Source organism: Pan troglodytes, chromosome 4, assembly GCF_028858775.2.
Source record: "Pan troglodytes isolate AG18354 chromosome 4, NHGRI_mPanTro3-v2.0_pri, whole genome shotgun sequence".
Taxonomy (NCBI): Eukaryota; Metazoa; Chordata; class Mammalia; order Primates; family Hominidae; genus Pan; species Pan troglodytes.
This window is the reverse complement of record NC_072402.2, coordinates 72,214,727-72,234,334: the sequence shown is the minus strand read 5'-3', so window position 1 is coordinate 72,234,334 and position 19,608 is coordinate 72,214,727.

Sequence of the window (19,608 nt, the reverse complement as noted above, 5' to 3'; positions counted from 1 at the left end):
GCTCTCACGTGTACTATCTATGGGACTTTGAGCGAAACTTTAACCTTCATCGTTTCCTCATCTGAAAAGAATGAAACAGGGAAATAAGGAACAGGGAAAAGGCTGATTTGAGGATTATATGGAATAATGTGTCATGGATAGCAACTGATAAGTGTTCCATAAATGACAACTGTAATAATTATTTTTAGTTGATCCAAAAATGAAGAAGCGATCACATAGCATACCCAAGAAGACTATTCCTCCTTTTAAAAAGAAGTCTATTAAGGTATCATGAGGGAGAGATATTTAAGAGTTCAAGGAAAGATAGCTGCTTTAATATCAGAAAAGGGAGCTTAGAGATAGGAGTATCCTAGTTACCATGGCTGGTTAATGACATGGATAGAGTTTGACTTGTGTATCCCCATATCCTGCCAAACCAAATAATCCCATGCTCTTCTGCTAGACCAAGTCTCTCCTATAATCCTTTTTTTCAGAATCATATTCTACCTGTTATGGAGAAATAAAATATTCACTTTAGAACATATTGTAGGAAATCACCTCGGAAATTATCCAGTCTGCCCATGGGACATTCTCTATCAAAACTTTAGCACATAGCTTCTTTTTAGCTGTGGCAACTCTCAGCTACAGCTGAGAGGCTATGTAGTGGACATCTATTATTATTTTGTCTCCACAGTATACTTCTGCCTCTGGGCACAATACAAAATATCAGAACTTCCCCTTCCCTCAAATTCAATGATATGATTACCAAGGAAGCCACCATGTCCTTCCATAAGTTTACCCCTGGTCACAGCTGAGCAATGTAGGATGTACACTAAACCAAACTCATCAATTTGAGGACTTCTGGACATGAAGCAGCATGAATTGAGGCCATTTCCCTTTGGCTGCTGTAACTGTTAAATGTAAGATTCATGAACTGTCAGCAGCCATTTCCCGCCTTTGAACTGGAGAAGCAGAGGCAGCAATATGCAAATCAGCAAGAGCCAGCATCCTCAGGAGCATAGAGGAGAACAGAATCTGGAGAAAGAGGGCTGTGACAACATCTAAGGCTCTGTTCCTGAAGCAAGGCAATGTTCCTTGGGTTCTACCAGTGACTCAAAAATTCCTCTTTTTCCTTAAGGTGGTGAGATTACAAAGTATCGTGCAACTAAAAAGACCAATGAATACAAGGTTTTAACATATGGGTTAAGAGACCTAGACCATAAATCTCTCTAGGGACGAACTTATAATTGGAGATAGTCGTATTCCAGGGCAGACCTTCCTATGCTCAAGCCATGGTGCCTGCAGCTGCCTATTCTGCCCCTTTTTAAGTAAAGTGATCACATGTCATAGTTCAGCCCAGGAAGTCCCAGTGTATGCACTTGGTCCCAGCATACTGCACAGTTAGCTCCCTTTATTGTTGAAACTATCCTGATTTGAGCAATAAAGTATATGTCACCTTACTCACAAGGCTAGATCTGCCACTGTCAGCTTCCACTTCAACTTCTGCTGCTGTTTCACTCTTTGTCACCATATACAGTATTTGGCAGAGCACCTATAAATGAATCCCAATTTCAGGAAGCGTGGACCATATGAGAAAGCTAGAAAACCCATGAAATTATAAAATAATACTACCAGATAGGAAACAATAACAATAATAATAAACAAGGTAACATACGTAAAGCACATTGAACAGTTTGGGGAACACTGTAAGCTCTCAATAATTAATAGTTATTATTATCATTATATTGCATAATAGGATTATCTCATCCCTTCTGTGGCTATGGATGAGACTGTTCCTTAAAAGTTAAAAGGTATACAGTAAAATAAAAATTATAATTTATCACTTTAACATTTAATAAATAGAAAATATTCCCTTAAGCCAGCAATCTGAAACAATTATTAGGAATCCTGCCTGAAAAGTGATTTATCTAATAATTATGATAGAATTTTCCATCTTTTCAATTCTGATGCTTTTTTAAGGAAAGGCAAAAATGTATTATGGACAAAATGAAAAACAGAAATAAGTTTTACCTTAAATATTTAGGAAGTTTTTCCTTTTGATTTAATGATGATAAAGGGGTGGTAAACAAAAGTACACAGACTTAACCTTGCAAAATTTCTCTCTTAACACAGTCAAAAGGAAGACTGTTTTTTAAAATTTTAAACAGCCAAAATTACCCAAAAGGAAGACAGGAAAGTACAGAAGACACAGGAGTATCATTACATCATGATGGATGATAAGGAATAAAATGCTGTTGGCTTGCAAAGTGATAAAAAAATAACTATTTTACCTATGATATTGAGTTATATTTCATCAGATTCCTTCCCTTTCTCCCAAGTACTCCCTTGTCACACCATTAAGATCCTGAGTCATTTCAAAACATGGCAGGAGGTGTGGGGTGATATTAATAATAAATAAAAACACCCAGGATCTCTACTCCAATTTTCTCCACAAGAACACCAAGTAATCTTTATTATTTCATGACATCTTTTGCAAGAGGATACAGATGGGCATTATTACTCCTATTATATGGTTAGAGAACCTATGCAAGGAAACTGGACAAATAATTCTATATCATATTAGCTGAACTAGAATTATAACCCTTGTCTTTCTTGTATCTCTTAGTGAAGAGAAAAGAAGAGACGATGGGGAAAATATCAATTTTATAACCAATTTAAATAACAGTTTAACTGTTATCTAATACTAATTTAAATAACAATTTAAACTGTTCGTGTATGTGTTATAAAAGATTACTGGGAATTCCTTTAATACACATAATAAAACATGGTACATCCCAATTTCCATTTTGTAAATGTAATTTATGCATACGGGTATAATTTATAAGCATATAATTTTATGCATATAATTTATGCATAAAATGGAATGATACTATACATATTGTTTTATAGCCTATTCTTTTGGGGCAACACCATATTGTAAACAACTGTCATACTTCTACATGAACATTTGCAATGGCTGCGATGTGATCCACTCATAGATGTATCCTAATCTATTTATTTTTGGAAAAGTTTTTTCAAAGCCAGCGTGAATACTCTTCTTTGAAAAACACAGAAAGAAACTCCTCACAAAAAATATAGATTGATTCCTTTAAAAAATAATTACTGAGTACCTTTAGTATAGCAGACATTCTGGGGAAATCTCCATGAAAAGACACTCAAGTACCAAAAATTTAGGGAGAAGGGTAAGCAAACAAGCCAGCAATTACAACAGTATGTGGTCAGTCACCCTCGTAAACTAAGGTAACATTTTTTCTAAAAGTTAATATGGGTAAATATGTCAGAAGTCCTAAGACTGTAAATATCTCTTGCGCAGACAAATCCCCTGCTTAAAATTTATTATTAGGATGTAATGGGACAAGGTACAAAGATGGTGGTACAAGACACTTATTGTAGTTTGTTAAATAAAGCAAGAGAGAGGGAGCAAAGTAAATATCCATGAAAAGGGAATGGTTTAAATAAATTAGAAGGCATCGAAAGTGAATAGACCAAAGCCTTGAAAATGGTGATGCAGATGAGGGAACAATATTTGGGATACATTATTAAGATTTTTTTAAAACAGGCTACATCAACATGTGTGTATGTGCATGCATTGGACGGATAAAATCCAAAATACTAGTAGTGGTTTTCTCTGGGTTATAAGGTTATTGGAGCCTTTTTTTTTAATGTTCATAGAATTTTCTGATTTATATGTAATGAACACAGAATGTTTATTCAAAGTCAAAATTAACATTGAACATTTTTAACAGAATGTGTTACATGAGAGCATACATACAGGGTTCTCTAGGATCCCTTAACAGCCTGAAGCTAAGAGGGAGCGTGGGGATGGCTTCTCAAATTAGTGACACTTATTTAAACTGAATCATCAAGGAAACATAGCAGTTAGCCAGTGATATACAAGGAAATGAGCACACCAGGATGAGGAAACAGCCTACGCAAAGCCGTGGAGGCCTGCACAGCACAGCCCCATCCAAGCAGTGTGAGTAGTTCACATGCTACAGAGAGCAAACTAATATCAGAACTAAAAGTGTCTGTGAGATTTTTAGTATATTCCATTTTTACCTACGCTCGAGTCACTTCTGACAAATAACAAAGGCAAAAGCCAGATGGTCACACGCTAAGGAATGAATGGGAGGTGAGAAAGTGTTGAAAGTAAACACAGGGAGGGGAACATCACACACAGAGGCCTGTCAGGGGGTGGGGGGCAAGGAGAGGGAGAGCATTAGGACAAATACCTAATGCACGCAGGGCTTAAAATCTAGATGGCAGGTTAATGGGTGCAGCAAACCACCATGGCACATATATACCTATGTAACACACCTGCACATTCTTCACACGTGTCCCAGAACTTAAAGTAAAATAAAAAATAAATAAAGTAAGCAGGAATTCAAGAAGTGCCGATAAATAGTGAAAAGGGAGAGGGGTAACTAGAGTTGTGAGAAGGTTTTACTTTGAAGTGGGGAGAACTGAAAGATGCTAATAGGGGAAAGAACCAATATAGGGGGAGATGTTGATTTAAAAGAAGAAGGAGGAGGAAGAGGAGGAGGAGGAAGAGGAGGAGGAGGCGAAGAAAGGAATGGGCAGACGTGATGATAGCTTAATGTTTCTATTTTGGGGCAGAAGGGGAGATCCAGAGAGGAGTGAAAGTGTAAGCAATTAGGCCAGGCAACATTGCAGGAAGTCATCTCTTGCTTCAAAAAACTACAAAAAGCCAATTCATAGAAAGAATCGTAACTTCAGTTTCCTAAAAGATAGGACCAGCAAGTAGCTATGACCAGAACAACCTAGAAAGTACTTGGTATAATCAGCAAACTGTGGTAGAAACAGAACAGCACATTACTATCTCACCCCTGCATAACAACAAAAAATATTCTGTGACTTTTTATAACAACTCCTAAGGAAAAACATTATTGAAAAAAGTATAGAAGACAGAAACTAAAATGCTCAAGCAAATGGGAAGCACGTTCCAGCAGCAGAGAAAAATCAGATTTGGAATTTTCATGAAGAAATAACAAAACCTATTAAAAGACATAATTTAAGTTAGTGGCTTCTAGTCTTTCTAAGAAAATCTTTTTTAACATCAAAAATATTTGAGAACACAGGTGGTGGTAACTAAGCATTTAGTAATTATTGATTGAGAAAATACAATAGGATAAGAAGCATTCATAAGTTAGATAATTCTTTTTAATTAATTTTCATTTTATTAATCTCAATAGCATCTACATATTTTTGTATGTGTGTATTTATGAATATAAGTCATTATATTTTATTCCACCAAAGAAAATGTTTGGATACGCATATGAAATTGCAATTCCTTTGAAACCACTACCAACCACCATCCCATATCTGCCCAAACTACATTTGAGAACCACTATTCTAATTTATAAAACCCTGAATAGGATGAATATAAATCTCATCACTTAATACCCAAAAACTATAATTAAAACATGAAGCTCAAAAAAGGCATATTTAGAATATAGTTGTCTTTGGAAAGATTTGCAAATGTTACACAACTGAAACAGCATAAGATAAAAAATAGACATTGTTTTCAAAATGTTTACATAAGCCACTTTATGATATTTCTATAATGAATTTTAAAGTAAAAAGTAAAATTGCTTTGTCAGAGGCCATAGCCTTTGTGGTGACATCAGGGAGTAAGACAGTATTGTGCCATGATACTTGTTGGTGCTGCTGACCCAAATATATGATAAGGATTGTTGTAAATTCTCACATTTGTATCCTGACCAGGCATAGTGCAGAGGCACACATACCCTCGACATAATCCAGAATAAAGAGAAAATGAATGAGTCAATAAAAGCAGAGACAGAAACTGAAAGATAAAAATAGCTTTAAGACTAAATAATTTCACCATCCTGAAAATAACTTAAAGTATAGAAAGAAAACTTAAAGGATCCTTTGACTTGCTTACATGTTCTGAATATTAGCCCCTTATGAGATAGATATGTGTTTTGCAAATATTTTCCCCCAATCCATGGGTTGTCTCTTCATTTTGTTAGTTGTTTCTTTGCTGTGCAGAAGCTTTTTAGTTTGATGTAATCTCATTTGTCTGTTTTTGCTTTTGTTGCCTGTGTTTTTTGGAGTCCTATCTGATAAATCATTGTCCAGATCAATGTCATGGAGTTTTGCCCCTTATGTTTTCTTTTAGTAGCTTTACAGTTTCAGGTCTTATGTTCAAGTTTTATCAGTTTTGAGTTGATTTTTGTATCTGGTGTAAGATAAGGGTCCAATTTTATTCTTGTGTATGTGGATATCCAGCTTTCTCAATGCCGTTTATTGAGCAGACTGTTCTTTCCCAATTGTGTGTTCCTGGCACCTTTATTGAAAATCAACTGATCTTAAATATTTGCATTATTTCTTGGCTTTCTATCCTTTTCCATTGGTTCATCCTGTTCCATTGTCTGTTTTTATGCCAGTATCGTGCTGCCTTGATTACAATAGCTTTATCTTTTGAAATAAGAGAGTGTTATGCCTCTAGCTTTGTTCTTTTTGCTCAAGATTGCTTTATCATTTAGGGTATTTTCTAGTTTTATGTTAATTTTAGGATTTAGTTTTTTATTTCTGTTTATAATGATAGAATTTTCATGGAAACTGCACTGTATCTGTAGATCACTTTGGGTAGCATGAACATTTTAACAATATTAATTCTTCCAATCTATAAACCTGGGATAACTTTTTATTTATTTGGGTCTTGTTCAACTTTTTTCATCAATGTTCTTTAGTTTTCAGTGTACAAATATTTTATCCCTTTGCGTAACAACTCAACAGCAAGAAGGCAAATAACCCCACTTAAAATGGGCAAAAAGATCTGAATAGACATTTCTCAAAAGAAGAAATACAAATGGGCAACAGATACATTTTTTAAATGCTCAACATCTCTAATCATCAGGGAAATGCAAATGGAAATCACAGTGTGATATTACCTCACACCTGTCAGAATGGCTATTATCAATAAATGAATGATAAGAAGTGTTGGTAAGGATGGGAGAAAATGGAATCCTTACTCACTGTTGGTGGGAATGTAAATTAGTATAGCCATTTTGGATAATAGCATGAAGGTTTCACAAAAACTAAAAGTAGAATCACCATATGACCCAGCAATTTCATACTAGGTACATATCCAAAGAAATTGTCATCAGTATGACAAAGAGCTATCTGCACTCCCATGTTCATTTCAGTACTATTGAAAATAGCCACATATGGAATCAACGTTAAGTTTCCATCAACTGAATAATATATACCCTTAGAATACAAAAAAATTTTGTCATTTTTAACAACATGGACGGAACATTATATTAAATGAATTAGGCCAGGTCCAGATAGATAAATACTGTATCTCACTTATATGAAGAATCTTTAAAAGTCAATCTCATAGAAACAGAGTAGAAAGGTGATTACCAGAGGCTGGACAGGAGGGTGAGGGATGGGAAAGGGAAGATGTTGATCAAAGGGTACAAAGTTTTAGTTAGACTGGAGAAATAAGTTTTAGTGGCTTACTGCACTACATCGTGACCACAGTTAGTAATAATTTATTTTACATTTCAAAATTGCTAAAGTAGATTTTTAAGATTCTCACCATAAAAAAAGATAAGTTAATTAGCTCTATTGAATATTTCTATAGGTCTCTTCACCCCATCTCCTTTAACTTTATTATTAGTAACAGTATCACAAGCCATCAACTGTGGACTGCCTGAAGTCATGAGATAGGAGCACCTGCTACCTAATCAAACCAAGAGTCCAAGATAGGCAGCAAAAAAATGAATCATAAATCTCATGATTAATAATAAACAAGACTTATCAAACTGAAAAGCTTCTGCACAGCCAAAGAAACCAACAGAGTAAAAACCAACATATGCAATGGGAGAAAATATTTGCAAATGTTAACATCTGATAAGCCATTAACATCCAAAATATATAAAGAATTCAAACAATAGTGGGAAAACAAATTAACCCCATTAAAAATGAACAGAGGATATTAATAGAAATGTCTTGAAAGAAGACATACAAATGGGCAACATGTATATTTAAAAATTTTCAAAATCACTAATCACCAGGGAAATACAAATCAAAACCACAATGAGAAATCACCTCACACACGTTAGAATGGCTAAAAGACAAAAAGACAAAAGATGACAAGTGTTGGCAAGGATGTGGAGAAAAGGGAACCATTGAACACTGTAGGTAGAAATGTTCATTAGTAAAACCATTATGGAAAACAGTACGGAGATTACTCAAAAAATTAAAAATAAAATTACCATATGATCTAGCAATCCCACTGCTGGGTATATATCCAATGGAAGTGAAAACAGTATGTCAAAGAGATATTTGCACTCTCATGTTCATTGCAGCACTATTCACAGTAGCCAAGATATGGAATCAACCTAAGTGTTCATCAGTGGATGAATGGATAAAGAAAAGGTGGCATATATACACAATGGAATACTATCTGGTCTTTACAAAAAGAAAAAAAGACTATTTGCAACAACATGGATGAATCTGAAGGACATTAAGTAAAATAAGACAGGCACAGAAAGACAAATACCACATTATCTCACTTATATGTGGAATCTAAGAGTTGATCTCATAGAAGTAAAGAGTAGAATAGGGAAGGGGGGAATGGCAATTGGTCAAAGGATATAAAATTTCAGTTAGATAGGAGGAATAAGTTGAAGAGCTCTATTGTAGAACATGGTGACTACAGTTAGTAACAATGAATTTGTATTCTAAAAATTACTAACAGTAGATTTTACATGTTCTCACCACAAAAATAGGTATATGAGCTAATACATATGTTAATTATCTGAATTTAGCCCTTCTGCAATGTATATATATTTCAAAACACATTGCACATGATAAATACATAATTTTCATTTGTCGATTGAAAAGGAAAAAAATTTTAAAATAATAAAGGTGAACCTGCATTCAGGTTCAAAAATCAAATAACAAATTTCAATAAAAAGGTACAATAAAAATGATTTCACAGCTCTTCAGTTGAAAATATTTCCTATATTTGTTTTATCACCAGAGAGAGCCTACTGTGTGATGCAGATATCTGTAAGCTGACACAGGCCTACTCAACTCTGTACCTCATACCACCATTAGGGCATCATGTTCAATACTGGCATTGTGTTCTAAGAGAGGTGGACTAGCCTGATACTCAGCAAGTATCTACCAGTATGGCCAGCCTAGCGACCAAAAGGTTAATACCAGGCACAGCAAGTGTCTCCATTCTGATACAGTTGCTATCTGTGCCAGATGGATTGTATTGTTAATATTGTCAAAAATGAAATACCAAGAAAAACTATTAATCAGGAGTGGGAATTGCCTGGAAATTATGTCAGAGGAAGGACCATTGAAGGTTCAAGTGATCTTTAGATTTCAAAGGAGAAGATTTGGGATGGGGAAGAGGCAGGGGGACTATGAGCACTGCCTTCAAATACATGAATGGGCTCCATATGAGAAACAAATTAGATTTATACCACATGGCTGCAGGGGGAGAAATTGCACACAATGATTGGAAGTTACAATAAGGCTGACGTTTGTGCACAATGATTGGAAGTTACAATAAGGCTGATGTCAGTTCTATATAAGGAAGAACTTTTGAATCCTGGTGCCGCCCAACAATGGAACTGACTTTGTGAGGGTAGTGAATTTCCAGTACCAGCACAGGAAGGGAGCAATAATTCTAGGAGTGCTGCAGCTGTGGGTGCTTCTGTTCTGGAGGGTGAATTAAAGAGATCCCAAACTTAAATATTAATCTGAATTCTCAACGGAAATTTTAATAGACTATTTCTTAGAACAGTTTTAGGTACACAGCAAAACTGAGAAAAAAAGTATGAAGAGTTCTCATATACTCCCTGCTCCCCTGTAGACACATATGAGCCTCCCTCAGCCATCAGTGTCCACACCAGAGTGGTACATTTGTTACAACTGGTGAATCTACATGACACATCATTATCACCCAAAGTCTATAATTTACATTAGGCTTCACTCTTAGTGTTATACATTCTATGGGGTTTGACAAATGCATAACGACAAGTATTCACCACTATAAATGAAACTTTTTAAAGACCAGGCCTCCTGCTTCCCAACCCAAACCTACTAAATCAGTATCTCTAGCCACTGGAGTTTGGAATTTTGCATACTTTAAAGCTCTTCAATTGATGTTGATACACAGATATGTTTGGAAACCTGCATTCAGTGATCTGCAAAGTTATTTTCAACCTTTAGATTCTATAATTCTATTAACAAAATTCACAATAACTTTTTTAAAAGAGTAGTTCACTTTTGAACACTTACCAGGGCTTAGAGGAGAATCTTTAGCATGTCAAACATTATGCTAGACCTCATTTAATTCTCACAACAACCCTATAAAGAAAATGTTAATACATATTCCCATTTAATAGAAAACAAAACTGAGGCCCAGATAGATTAAGAAACTTGCCCAAGATTACAGAGTCAGTGAAAGGCAGAGCGGGGATTCAAACTGAGGACTATTTGATCCACATTCTTTCCTTCACACCATTAGACCTTGAGAGTTTTGAATAGAGACACAACTTGAAATTACTAATATTAGGGGTGAGGGGTTGAGGGGGTTTTGCCTGGTGGGTTGTTTTAGTAATATATTTAGCACATGGGAGGGATATTTTGTACATATTTTCAACATAAAACTAGATGATATTCCAGGAACTTGTAAGTGACTTACATCAAGCCAGCGACTAACATAGCCAACGCATTTGCTCTATGAATCCAAAATATTGGTCTAAGGGTTCTATGGTACCTAAACAAAACATGTGGTGAACTATCCAAAATGAGAGAAAAGGACTCAACTACATCTTTGTTCATCATAATGGACTCCAAACCAGAAAGGACATTTCTACATTTTCACATTGGAACCATTACCCATTTTCTGAGCCACCGAAAGGAACAACTAGCTTCTTAGAGCTGTATTTCTGCCACTTCAAGGAACATGAAAATATAGTTTTGTGGTTATTAAGAGTACACATCTTTGAGGCAAACCTAGATTCTGGGTCCGCCACTAAATATGTAATTTTGGGGAAATTACCTAACCTCTCTGGGTTAGTTTCCCATCTGTAAAATGCACTGATGATATTTTAATATCTGTCTTCCGGAGTTACCACGAGAATTAGATAAGATGTTGTATGTGAAGCAATTAACACCCCCTTGATACTTAGTAAGCACTCAATAAGCATTCTTATTAATGGAGAAGTCAAGTCCAACACAATCTCTGCAATCCCTTGGCTGTCCAGCTAGGGTAGAAACCAATTATTGTTGTGTCCACAGTCCCGACTAAAGGAAAAAGGTATGTGTGTTGGAGTGGAAGGAGGGTGAGGTTAACCTATCCTCAGGCCTATGAGAATTTGCTCTTAACCCTTAACTATAAGGATCTTAAAACACCTCCAGGTGTTTTAAGAATGTAAGGGTCATTGGTATAAATGAAAGCAAAGAATGTAAGGGTCATTGGGATAAATGAAAGCAAAGTTACATACTGAAAAGTCAAAAACTGACACAGAAATGGAGCTATATTAGAAGAAGGCTATAGCCTTACTTCTGCCTCCGTTTCTAACTCTATTCTTTGCAGATGAATTAGAACAGGCGAGGTGGGGCTGGCACAAAACATGTTCCCATGACACAAGACAATAACCAGCTCACACATCTTTGGTGGCCCCTGGTACTGAGCACCAGAGGCCCTCATTGAGGACAGGCACTCCTTTTTCACCTAAAAGTACTTCCTCTCTACTGGGAATCAAAAATTGCCTTCTACAAACTAAATTGCCAGCAACATTCATCAAGAAAATAGCACTAACTTAGCATAAGAGGCCTTGGATTTAGAAGACGACACAACAACATCTAGAGACCCAACATGATTGTCAAAGACTGGGGAGCTTGCTGAGTGGGTGGGCAAACACATTCTGAGTAGCCTCTGTATTGGGAGGTGAGAAGTCCTATATAAAAGTGCTAATAATCTGCATTAATTGATTTGTTGAAAAAATAAAAAATAAAAATAAAGTCACTTATTAACAGCCAATAAATACAGAGTTCCTTCCTTGGGTAATGGATAGCATAATGGGACATTGCAAACTTGAGAAATGGAACCATTTCTGATTTATGAAGGCATATACAGCTAAGCTAACTTGTAGGGTTACTTTATGGGATAGAAGAAAATAACCCATTTAAACTCCTCTCACAAATCACTTTTTAAAAATGCTTCCTTTTTAGACCATTAAAACTTAAAGTAAACTAAAACTATATTGTTTAAGAATACATAAATAGGTGTAAAACTACAGTGGAAAACAAGAACATGAACATCTTACTGTCCTTGTTAGGATACTTACCTAGAGGGGGAAGGAAAAGGGATAAATTAGGTGGAGTCATTCAGGAAGGTATAAGCAATGTCCTGTTTCTCAGCTTTAATGTTGATCTATACTGGTGCTTGTTTTTTATATACTAGGGTTTGTTTTTTAAACAGGTGTTTGTTTTATAAATCATTAAACTGAATTTGTTTTGTGCCAAAAAATAAGACATTTATTAGAGAAGTATATATTAAACTAACGGTAGTTATGTCTACTGGAAAGAAGTAGAACTGTGAGAATCTGTCACGGTGACTGTTGTTTTCCTAAAAACTACTTCAGCATCATTATTGTAATAGTATATAAGTGCTGATTCACTTAAGCTTTGATTCTAGAGATACTCAGCAACATTCTTTCAAGAATGCAGTACCGAGGTGTGAGCTAGTATTATACTAGAAAGGGCCTCTCTTCAGAGTGGCTGCTGTTAAGCCCTTCTGCTGTCTGTATCTTGATTGACAATAGACATTTTGCTGATGCATAAGATGTCAAATTAGTCCAATTAATTATGTGATACTAATGACTAATTATTTGCTTGATGCATGCTAGAAATTCTCTCCTATTTGTGCAATTACAGGTATTCAAGGAATGTGGATTGTCTAGAGTTGTTAAAGATCTGTTCACTCTTGTGTGTACAAGGGAACTGAGTAACATGTCTCCTTAGGAATGGAAACTAATCTCTGATACATTCTATATCCAACCATTGTTTCAATCAAATGAGACTGACTAGATGACATAGAAATAAGCCAACCTGTACTCTGACACCTGAAAGAGCAGATGACTGAGATTTCATGGAGCCTGCAGATCAAATTTGTGAATAGTTTTATACCTGCTAGCTAGTGAATATTTGTTGAATATGTATTTGACTATATAACAGACTTCAGTCTGAGACATGTATTCATTTCAATCCGGTAGCAAGGTTGTGGAGAAGAAGCTAACCATTGCTACTTCAAAAATCTTTTGTGGCTATTGTTATCAAGACAAAAAAGAAAGAACCTAAAAGTTTTGCATGACTAACATGATGAAAGTTGGTTCACAACAGAGTCTTTTGCTTTTTGCTGATCTTTTTCTAAAATTATTGACATTTGTAAATTGAATGAGTCTTATTTTACAAAAAGAAAAACTATTAAAATACCTAATAGAAAAAGAAGCAAAAGACCTAAGGAGACATTTCACACAAAAAAATATATATATAGTCAATAAACATGTAAGGAGCTGTTCAACATTATTATTAATCAGAGAATTAATCAGTGTGATATCATTTTAAACTCATTCATTTGGCAAAAAATAATACTGAGTCTGACAATAATTGGCATTTTCAAGAATATGGAGCCACAGAATCTTCTATGTCTTGCTGGAAGTAGATTAAATTGGCTCAATCACTTTGGAAAATAATTTTAAGTAGATTAAATTGGCTCAATCACTTTGGAAAATAATTTTTCTCATCTCAAGGAGTTAAACATTCACATGCCCTCTTTCACTCCCAGGGGTATACCCAATAGAAATCCTTGTGCCAGTACTCTAAGAAACATGCTCAAGAATGTCTGTAGCAGCACTGTACACAAAAGCAAAACCTAGAAATAACCCAAATGCCCATCAACAAGATGGAAAAAAATGACATATTCATACAACAAAGTCCTATTTGAAAATCTCATAAATTAACAATAGCAATACACAACAATATAGATGAATCTTAGCAGTATGTTATTAAGTTAAACATAAGTCTCAAAAGATTACACACACAGTAGGATATCTTATTTAGGAATAGATACAGATGCAATAAATTATATTAAAAGAAAAGCAAGAGAAAGCAAGGGAAGAGGGTGATGTTCCCCAGGGAAGAGAAAGCTAGGAATGGGGTGGTACAGAAGAAGGAAACCATATAACTTGATGTAAGTTATTATCGAGAATTTAGCTCCTGTCTTTGGCCAGGTGTGGTGGCTAACACCTGTAATCCTAACACTTTTGGAGGCTGAGACAGGCAGATCACTTGAGGTCAGGAGTTTGAAACCAGCCTGGCCAACATGGTGAAACCCCCATCTCTGCTAAAAAGAAAACACAAAAAATTAGCCAGGCGTGGTGGCGCACACCTGTAGTTCCAGCTACTCAGAAGGCTGAGGCAGAGAACCGCTTAAACCTGGAAGGCAGAAGTTGCAGTGAGCCAAGATCACACCACTGCACTCCAGCCTGGGTGACAGAATGAGACTCTGTCTAAAAAAAAACAAAAAACAAAAAAAAGAATTTAGCTTTTATTTTTGATGATGAGTTTATGAATGATTATATTAATCATGATGGATGAGTAGATAAAAGCAGGCCATACATAAAACAATGGTGAGGTTGTATTATGAGACATCCATTAAGTTTTCTCCATTCTGTGCACTTGAAGACAAAATCAAAACAAATCAAGGAGAAAAACAAAATAAACTTTAAATCATATATATTTATATACATATAGTAGGCAACCCAATTGTGTTTATTCTAGATGAAAACTATTGCTGTTATCTTGCTTCTCACATTAAAACATCTGTATCAAATTGTTTTTTAATACTATCTTAAGGATTTTTTTTTACATTTTATGCTCTAGCCAAAGCCAAGTATAGTTGGATAGTTCTTTGACTTTCCACAGTTTTTTTAAGTGAAAAGAATATTATATATCATTTTTATGTTGCAAATGACACAGTAATTACCAAACTAAATAAAATATTTCAAGATCTTTTTGTTACAATTATGAATTTCTTGCTGGAACCCAGTTAATTTGAATGGGAAAAAAATCAGCTGTAAAAATCACCAAGAAGGAATAAAAGACATTGTGTATACCCATTCAGAAGTGTAAGCAACAAAATTCCTGCTTTGAATAAAAGCATTACTACACGAAAGTAAATAAAGTATTTTGGAATTTGCTGAGATAATTGTTACATGAAAACATTAAGAACAAGTTTTTCTTTTTTTTTTTCCTTTCCAATTTTTATTTTAGATTCAAGGGGTACATGTGCAGGTTTGTTACATGGGTAAATTGCATGTCATGAGGGCTGTGTACAGATAATTTCGTCACCCAGGTAATCAGCATAATACCCAATAGACAGGTTTTTAATCCTCACCCTCCTTCAAACCTCCACCCTCAGATAAGCCCCATTGTTTATTGTTCCCCCTCTTTGTGTCCATGTGCACTCAATATTTAGCTCCCACTTATAAGAGAACATGCAGTATTTGGTTTTTCTGTTCCTGTATTAATTCACTCAGGATAATTGCCTCCAGCTCCATCCATATTGCTACAAAGGACATGCTCTCATTTTTTATAGCTGCATAGTATTCCAGGGTGTATATGTACCATATCTTCTTTACAGTCCCCTGTTGATGGGCATCCAGGTTGATTCTATATCTTTGCCATTGTGAAGAGTGCTGCAATAAACATACCTGTGCATGTTTCCTTATGGTAGAATGATTTATATTCCTTTGAGTATATACTCAGTAATGGGATTACTGGGTTGAATGGTAGTTCTATTTTAAGATCTTTGAGAAGTCTCCAGACTGCTTTCCACAGTGGCTGAACTAATTTACATTCCCTCCAGCAGTGTATATGCCTTCCCTTTTCTCTACAATCTCACCAGCATCTGTTATTTAATTGTTTGTTTGTTTGTTTGTTTTGAGATCGAGTTTCGCTCTTGTTGCCTCCTGGGTTCAAGTGATTCTCCTGCCTCAGCCTCCCAAGTAGCTGGGATTACAGGTGCCCACCACCATGCTTGGCTAATTTTTGTACTTTTAGTAGAGACAGGGTTTTACCATGTTAGCCAGGCTGGTCTCGAACCCCTGACCTCAGGTGATCCACCCACCTCAGCCTCCCGAAGTGCTGGGATTACAGGCATGAGCCACCACACCAGTCCTTTGACTTTTCATAATGGCCATTCTGACTAGTGTGAGATGGTATCTCATTGTGGTTTTGATTTTCATTTCCTAATCATTGGTGATATTGAGCATTTTTTCATAAGCTTGTTGGCTGTGTGCACGTCTTCTTTTGAGAAGTGTCTGTTTACGTCCTTTGCTCACTTTTTAATGAGGCTGTTTGTTTTTCTCTTGTTAATTTGCTTAAGTTTCTTACAGATTCTGGATATGAGACCTTTGTCAGCTGTATAGTTTGAAAATATCTTCTCCCATTCTGTAGATTGTCTGTTTGCTCTGTTGATAGATTATTTTGCTGTGCAGAAGCTCTTTAGTTCAATTAGGTTCCATTTGTCAAGTTTTGTTTTTGTTGCAATTGTTTTGGAGTCTTTGTCATGAAGTCTTTGCCTGGGCCAATGTTCAGAATGGTACTTATTGTTCCACTGGTCTATGTGTCTATTTTTCTACCAGTACCATGCTATTTTAGTTACTGTGGCCTCTATAGCATAGTTTGAAGTCAGACAGTGTGATGCCTCCAGCTTTGTGCTTTTTGCTTAGGATTTCTTTGGCTATTTGGGCTCTTCTTTAGTTCCAAATGAATTTAGAAATTTTTTTAATTATGTGAAAAAAATGTCGCTGATTTGATGGGAATAGCATTGAATTTGTAAATAACAAAATCAGTGGTTTAATTGATTCTTCCTATCCATGAGAAGAGAATATTTTTCCATTTGTTTGTATCGTCTCTGATTTCTTTCAGCAGTGCTTTGTAATTCTCTTTGTAGAGACCTTTCACCTCCCTGGTTAGCTGTATTCCTAGGTATTATATTCTTTTTATGGCTATTGTGAATAGGATCGCATTCTTGATTTGGCTGTCAGTATGTACATTGTTGCTATGTAGAAATGCTACTGATTTTTATTCATTGATTTTACATCCTGAAACGACTGAAGTTGTTTATCAGATCTAGAAGGCTTTGGGCAGAGACTATGGGGCTTTCTTGGTATAGTATCATATCATCTGCAAACAGAGATAGTTTCACTTCCTCTCTTTCTATTTGGATGCATTTTATGTCTTTCTCTTGCCAAGTTTTTCTTAAATGTGTTCCTTTTCATCTCGATCCCATTTACTACATATTCAGCAGAATGTTCTTTCTCCAAATTAAAACTATTTTTTTTTTTTTGAGACGGAGTCTTGCTCTGTTGCCCAGGCTGGAGTGTAGTGGCCTGATCTCGGCTCACCGCAACCTCCGCCTCCTGAGTTCAAGTGATTCTCCTGCCTCAGCCTCCAGAGTAGCTAGGATTACAGGTGTGCACCACTGCACCCAGCTAATTTTTGTGTTTTTAGTAGAGGCGGGTTTTCAGCATGTTGGTCAGGCTGGTCTTGAACTCCTGACCTCAGGTGATCCACCCACCTCAGCCTCCCAGAGTGCTGGGATTACAGGCATGAGCCACCAGGCCTGGCCTAAAACTATTTTTAAGATGAAGAATATGAGATATAAGAAAAAGAATACAAGATAAGAGTATAAGAGAATAATATTTAATGACTTCCCAACCCTCCATATAAAAACTCAAGCAGTGAAAAAAACAGAAGTTTATTATGCTAATGTCAAAATCATGACAAATACCATTCCCAGTATGGAAGCATCATTATTAACAGAATAATGCATTTTATATAATATCATATTTTATTTTCAATTTCAATTTTCTTACATAATAAAAATGTCATTTTTTCAAGAAGAGTGTTACTTGAATACTAACAATTATAACCCTAAATAAGACATTTATCTGAAAGCAGTTTTATTTTCACAAAGACCTGATATTTGTTGAATATTTAGTATGTGCCAAGCCCATTGCTGACACATACTACTTTGATGTGGTATCTCCTTGTTTGTAAAACACTTGGAAAATATGTGTTTTTTGAAGATCTATAATGGATCATACTGTTCAAAATATAACCACTGGCCAGGCGCAGTGGTGCACACGTGTAATCCCAGCACTTTGGGAGGCTGAGTAGGGAGGATCACATGAGGCTAGGAGTTTGAGACCAGCCTGGTCAACATGGCAAAACACCATCTCTACGAAAAATACAAAAATTAGCCGGGCGTGGTGGTGCACGTCTCTAATCCCAGCTACTCAGGAGGCTAAGGCACAAGAATCGCTTGAACCCAGGAGGCAGAAGTTGCAGTAAGCCGAGATCACACCACTGCATTCCAGCCTGGGTGACAGAGGGAGACTCTGTCTCAAAAAATAATAATAATAATAAATAACTACTAGTTATTCTTGCAGTCATGCTTACTACTGACACAATGAGTGAGGTGCCATGCAGGAGAATGTAAATACTGTCCTGGCATTTTTTAGTAGGCAACTGTTGTCTTGGAGGCATATCACTTCCACAAGACTATATCCCAGCAGAAACAGTCAGAGAGCAACTGGAGACACAGGAGAATTTATCCCCTTTTCTTCCTTTATGGTTCTTGGTAAAAGCCCTGCAGCAGAATGTTGGCCTGTGATGAGTACCCCAGGTCACCCTGAACAGTTGTGAGTATGCACTCTACACAAGGCACCCATGGGGGCCAAAGAGGTGCTGGATCCACCAGCATAAATTTAACTTGTAGCTTTTCCTAATTGGTATATCTGGAGGGGCACTTTCTTGTAATTTATTTGCCTAGAAAGAACAAGTTTTTCTAATTCACATGGAAGTTCAGTGTATATTTGCTGAGACTTTGAAAGCTTCCAACTGGAACTGCCAGGAGTCTAATACCCCTGATGGGTTCTAGGCAACTGTTGTCTCTGAATATGAGAAGATGATGTACTGATGAGTTATTCTGACAATCTTAATGCTAACTACTAAGGGGAGGTTGCATGGATGTTTCTCTCCTTCTGCATGTAGCAGAGTAATGCAGCCGAAGCTAAAACAAAGCTGAATCCCTTCTCCCAGAGCTCTGCACAATTATAAATTAGTTTTAGTTAACTTGAAACAAAACATGCACCATCGCTGCAATTAAAGGGACTTTAAAAACACCCAGAATACTTCCTACTAACACCTTAAAAACATATCTGCCACCCCCTACTAGAAATATCGATTAGTTCGCCGGGCATGGTAGCTCATGCCTGTAATCCCAGCACTTTGGGAGGCTAAGGCGGGCAGATCACCTGAAGTCAGGAGTTCAAGACCAGCCTGGCCAACATGGCAAAACCCCATCTCTACTAAAAAATACAAAAACTAGCTGGGTGTGGTGGTGGGTGCCTATAATCCCAGCTATTCAGGAGGCTGAAGTAGGGAGAATTGCTTGAACCTGGGAGGCAGAGGTTGCAGTGAGCCAAGATCGCACCACTGCACTCCAGTCTGGGC